The following is a 6,861-nucleotide window of genomic DNA, read 5'->3' on the forward strand; positions in this document are numbered from 1 at the left end:
TAGGTTCACTCTTCTTCCAGATACTTATTCAAATAATTTGAATTGTTGAAAAAAATCAATGTCTTATAAAATAATTATTTTTTATTTAAACTAATGTTCATATAAATTGGACTATACAACCTTTATTTTTTCAAGAGGTTTAAAAGAGAAAGTGAAAACGTTTTGAAAAGGGTGTTGATCGAACATATATATATATATAAAAGGGGGGTGTCCTGAGAAAATAATTCTCAGCTTAGGAGAGACTCGAGTACCGTGGGTTTCGTGCGAGACATTGGAACCCCCAAACAAGTGCTTTTGCGTATGACGCATAAAGTCAAAGGGGTAGCATACGTTCTTATTCACGATGGCCCCGACAATTTGTGGTCGGCCAGTTTTCGAAGGGTCCACAAATTGTTGGTTAGGGATTAAAGCCAATCGACCGAACTAGAGTTTGGTATAGCACCTAAGAGTTTCCTCTGGTCTTTCGATCTAAACCTTCCTAAGTGACATTCCTTTGTTTCTTGCGAATCAATAGCTAGGCTATTATCTAGTCCTGATATCTGATTTGTCTCTATTAAAGGAGAATAACGAACATACGTATATTTTCCCTAATATTAATTAATAATAAATAATTGAATATTACAAATAATTTTTTCTATTAATCTTACAGGTAACAGTAGAACTATTTATTTTTACAGAGCTAATAAAAATGATTATCTATATATAAATTTAGAATCATATTATACGTCAACTTATAACTCCGAAACTATTCAACATTTTTTTTTTATTTTCTACGATTTTTTTCCAACTTAGAATACAGGTTAGTTTTTATCGAGATTTCACTTAGGGTAAAATGCTCTAAATTTTGTCGACAATGAATAAGGTTAAGGAATAATATTTACCAGTGTTGGTATTCGTAGTATGTTGAAGTATCACATAGTTATTGTCAATAAACAATCGTACCCTCCAAATGGGGGATAAAGGATACTATGGAACAAGTTCAGGCCTACCGCAACGCCTTCCCGTAGGCTGTTTTCGACAAATACTCCCCGTGTGGTGTTCAAACCTCAGTCAGATAGATCCTCTCGTTCTCGTTCATATGCGTTGCTCGCGTATGACGAACACCAGGATGACGACGGGAGGTCCCCCATGGAAGGAAGGCGGCTGGTTGCTATATCTCTCCAAGGGCAAAAGAAGAATTTGCGCGACGTGCGGGCCTTTTCTACTCTTTCTCTCTCTTGTTTCTTTTTTTTTCTTTCTTTTTTTCCCCCCTCGTTTCTTTCTATCTCTATCTCTGTCTCTGTTTCTCTTTATCTATCTCTTTGACCGGACCAACCGGACGCGGCAGCGCGGAATCGTTCCGCCTCTTCCTTCTCGTTAGCCGGTTCTTCTATGCTCCTTTATTTTTCCCTGCTTTTTGATTTATGCCAACTTTCTTACTACGATATTGTATTATATTATATATATAGGTATATATATATATTCAAGTAAAGAATATTCTTATATATGATACAAGTTCACACGCGTTTATTCATTTATATACTCTCTTTTCTAGAAACATTTATCACAAAACAGCGAATTGTAAAGAAAAGAAAAATGGAAAATCTTAATTCGATGTAAAAGAAATTGAACAATAGGAAAACAAAATATTTTTAAATTGCGACGTTTAATGATAATAATTTATATGAATCTGACCTTGCAAAAAGCTATAAACCCTTTTTTACTGTTTGTTTTTTTCTTGTCCTTTATTTCTTCTTTTCTTCGTCCCTCTCTTCTTCATCCTATTTTTCCCTTCTTTCTTTTTCTCTTGTTCTTTTTCCTTTTACGGCTTGTTCTTTTGTTTCGTCAATGATTTCATTCTTTCGCGGGACACCTTGTGTCCATGTGAGATAAGCCGAGAAGAGAATGGCTTAGGGCTTCTCATCTCCCACAAAACGGACGACACTATCTGGATATCTTATCTCTTGCTAGAAAAAAAGAAAGAGGGGAATGTTTTTTACTAAGCCAATGTCACTTCCTATTACGAATTAACGTCATGTCTTCTTTTGGTCTCGACCAATTTCAATACATTTTCAAAATAATACAAAATGAACAGTGAAATATAAAAAAAAGTTAATTTATATTCGTGTATAGGAATATATACGGTTGATGTAGAAATTATTCGTGACTTAATCAAATTTTACATCAAACATTTTGAAATTGTTGTATATTGAGAATGTTGCGTAAAAAAAGAAATGTTTGATTTTATAAATATTTTTTTGATTACCAAAGTGGTTTAACCCTTTAAGTAATTTTTGATAAACATGGACAAATCTAAAGTTTCTAAAATAAGTAAATTTTTATGAGTGCAACTCATATTTCTACTCAGTGCAATATATAAATAATAAAATAATATAAATTAAAGCTTACATTAATATTTTCAAATGTTGTTTTCATGCACGATACAATCTAAAACATATTGTGTATAATATCTACATGTTAATACTTTATAATACATAAATATATCTAAATAATCTATCCTAACCTCCAAATATGGGATTACCTGCTACATCACGAAACATTCAATTTCAGAAAAGTGGAAGCAGATTATGTTATACTTAACATCAAATTTAATAATAACAACAATTATAAAATCTATAGAATATTTCATAAAATATTAATTAACTATTACTTTTAATTTTGTTGCTGTGTCAAAAGTTAAATGCATTGTCTTTAGACGAATTTTGAAACAAAAATTACGTGATGTACGAATATTTATTATCTATACATTTCCATTAATCTTTGTATTTTTTTTTTTGTTACATCAAAATTACATTATGCATTCAGTACCGTTTATTTTTCTATATACTTTATATTCAAATCCTATAATACTTAACGTTAATAATTCATGCTCAAGACGAAAGAATCCTCTTATATATTTATAACTTTTTTGTCTATATACTTTTTCTTTTCTTTATCATCATTCGAGTAAGTGTTTTAAACCGAAAATAATTCAAATCTAAAATGTATCTCTCTTGTTCTTGTTCTTGTTCTTGTTCATATAAAAAGGTAATAATATTCAACGTCCTTGCCTATGAATACGGATTTTTTTGTTACAGATATACGATACTTTAGTTGGGCAAAGTATATGAAGAAGAATAAGAAGTAAAAAAAAAAAAGAATAAGGATCGTCAAGAGCAGTGGACCGTGGATCCCAAGGAATGAGAGTAAGCGAGACGTTTTGCCACCGAGTTGAGTTGAGTTGAGTTAAGTTGAGTTGAGTCCCGCTCGTGCAAGCACCTTTTCAAACTGATTGGAATGGAAAGGGAGTGGAAGAAGCGAAGGGGGAAAAGCTAGCCGATTCTCTCTGAGGCCAGACCTTACCAAGATACTCTGCAGGAGGGGGGTTGGATACCTAGAAAACCCCTTTCTATGATCAAAACGAGATAACATCTTGATACAATGTTCTGGCTCATCTCGAGCACCGGCTACTTCTATCTTTCTCTTTTTTTTTCCTTGATATATTCTTACCATACGCATTTTGATATTCTTTGACCATGAATCGAGCGAGGACTGGTCGTCGGCTCGGGGAGCATCTATTAAGAGACCATGGAAGAAGATAAAAGATGAAAAAGAAGAAGAAAAAGAAAAAAAAAATATTGGGTTCATATAATAGAAAAGGTTTCGTCTACCGTGAGAACTATTTTAATATTTATATTTATTATCTATCATCGAAAATAATAATATCGATTACAGATCGTAGAATATCAAGTAGATGGATACTCAAGAACCCGTAATTCCTTCCCTTTTGTAAAAGAAACCTTGCCAGATGGTGGTACTGCTGCTACAACCTTGTCCTTTGACTATAGTTTGTCTGCGTAATTTTGGCGAAACTCCAAAAGCTTTAACCTTTTCTCCCTTTTCTCTTTTTTTTTTTTTTCATGCTATGAGCTTTCAGAAGAGGCACCTTCCGTCCTTGTGAACGGAAAAACAACTTTTTTTCTTCTCCCTACACCCTTACTAATACTTATGTTTCCAAAACATTTAATATTTCTCGCTCGAATGAACGTATAGATTCATATTTTTCTTTTCTTTTCTTCTTTACTCTCTTTTTTATTTATTTTATTTTATTTTATTTTATTTTTTTTCATAGATATCTACTTATATATTTTTTCTTTTGAAGGGATTACATCCGGTATGCTATACAATCATACATATATATGTATGTGTTCATCCAACTCAAAAGGGTCTATCTTTCTTTCTATCTTTTTATCTTATTATCTATCAATATATCTCTTTATTTCTTTCATTATTTTCTCGCTATAGATAAATGTAAGATATACATAAGTGTTCGTATAAGCATCGAACGAACAGATTGGCAGGCGTGAAGAATTTCGCACAATAAACTACCCGAAAATACTGTTCATCGGATCGCGTTCATAATGGACGACAAACGAGATATCCTGCTGAATCAGCCATTATTCATCTGTTCGTAGCTGAAATCATCTTTGCGGTAGATTCTACGTTTTGTCGTATCACTACCTATACTTACTCGAAGAATTTTTCTAAAAGAAAATTCTTCTGCAAATATAAGTCTCCTTCATGGTGTTTTTTTTTTTTTTTTTTATTTCCTAGACGTCACATTTCATATAAATGAATATACTACGATGATCGTAGGTATTGAAATGTTTTGTAAAAATTTATGTATTTATTTGTGTATATATATATATTATTATAATACCAAACATTTTCTATAGAACATAGTTAGCTCGTTAATATTATACTGTATACGAAGTATTACAAAGTTTCTCACGATAAGTGTAAAAGTGTAAGTTATACTTTACGTATGATATTATTACGGTAAAATCTTGTAATCAATAATACGAGTTAGATTTTGTTGTAGTGTGTTATATTACGTTAATTAATGTTACTTGGGTAACTATAAAAAATGTATCTTTTTATATATCAATATACTTATATTACTTGTCAGGAGTAGAACAACTTGGTGACTTGTGTTACAACAGATAGTCATTTCAAAAACAACCTCCGGAATCCGCATCCGGAATTCTCTCATCGTGTGAGTTACCTAGCGAGCGGGTGTGAAACACGCATGAAACTTTTCTCTCTCTTTTTTTTTTTTCTCTCCTTTTCTTTTCTTTCTTTTGTTGTTTTCTTTTTCTTTCTTTCTTTCTACACCAGCACGCTCGGTCACAGGACCATACATTCCGATGTCCGAAGTAATATGCAGTTGGACGGGTTCCCGGCTCGGCTTTTCTATTTTTACACGCACCAGCAGCATCACCGCCACCTTCGACATCATACCTAAGGACCATTCGTTCCTTTCAAAATCACTGCACTTTCTATCCCTCCAAGATATAATCGCATTGATAACCGTATTCTACACGTAGACATTTATTGAGATAAAAGAAAACAAATCTGAACCAACCTTGTATTATTCTACCACTATCGATCATACGACAGGTTTTATATTCCATTTTCAATAAACTTTATCAGTGATAAAGAATTATAACGATTAATATTCTTGTAATTTTTTAATTGATTCACACATTTTTATTTGGATTTTAATTGTAAACAAATGTCAATGTTATATAAAAATTGAAAAATAGTTTGATCTCGATTATGGTAGAAATCGGTAGAAATAAACCATAACCTAATATATTATATTAATTATTATATTATATATTGTGAGACGAGAATTCGTATGCCAAGTGAATATAATAAACCTTACAATTAAAGGAATGAAGGTTTGTTTCGTAGCAAGCTGTAGCAATCATGCCATAATACGAGAAAACAATTAATTGTTAGGTTATTCTAAAAGAAGAGTTTAGGCGATAGTAGCGACGCTGAACGATTGGTTGGGAACTAGGCAAGAAGCCTTTTTAAGTGACCAGCAACCTGTTCAAAATTTAGTTAAAAATTACGTCGTGAACAAAAAATAGAATAATAAATATTACCGATTATAAATTATTGTTTATTATTATTTAAGTTAAATATACTTTTACGTAGTTTATTTTTTTCTTTTTTAAAAATTCAAAAACTTTTGAATAGACCACTAGAAAGGGCCAGATGTGACTGATTCTTTGTACCACAACCAGTAGACTGCCTGGTGCCAGTACAGTCCCAAACCACTTATACTGAAAGAAAAACTAATTCGACTCTGTCCTAACTTCACCATTAGTTTATAATACGTTTTAAATTTTATTTTGATATTTTATACATATTATTAATTTTTACGATTTGTTTTTTCATACACGTAATATTTTTATATTATTTATTACCTACTCAAATCAACCTAATCAAGTTTGATATCGTTACAATAACATTGTCATCTCTCAAACGAGAATAGGGGAAGACGTAAGAATGAAAACGAGTATTCTAGCGTTCCTAAAACAACACAAATATCTGAATATTTAATCAAATAATAAATCAACATAACTAATGAATAATATTCATTTTGTTACTGTCCCTTTTTATGGGTTCCAAGTATTTCTCTATTAACAGATCAAATATTAAATAATGTCAATAATTTGTAAAATAATTAAATCCTTCGTATTGAGGGTTTAAATAAATCACAAAAATCTAAAAGAAATATCAAGAACTATTTAAAACAAAATTAATTAATTATTAAAAAAAATAAATAAACTTTTACTGAAATATACTTAAAATCTGAAAGGCGTGTCTAATGGAAAACACATGGAAGAACCTAGTTGGTCGAATAAGATAATTTGGTCAACATATGAGGGTTCTTGGAAGGTCAGGATCATACTCACATTGTCGGGTCGTCCTTTTCTTTTCTAGTCGAAGGGCTGTAGACAATGACGGTCGACCATCTTTGTCTAAAACGTGCGGCCATATGATAATACGTTAACCGTTAAGCTGACT

The sequence above is a fragment of the Polistes dominula genome, unplaced genomic scaffold, assembly GCF_049000335.1.
Source record: "Polistes dominula isolate Pdom_NZ unplaced genomic scaffold, Pdom_raw_medaka contig_79, whole genome shotgun sequence".
NCBI classification, from domain to species: domain Eukaryota; kingdom Metazoa; phylum Arthropoda; class Insecta; order Hymenoptera; family Vespidae; genus Polistes; species Polistes dominula.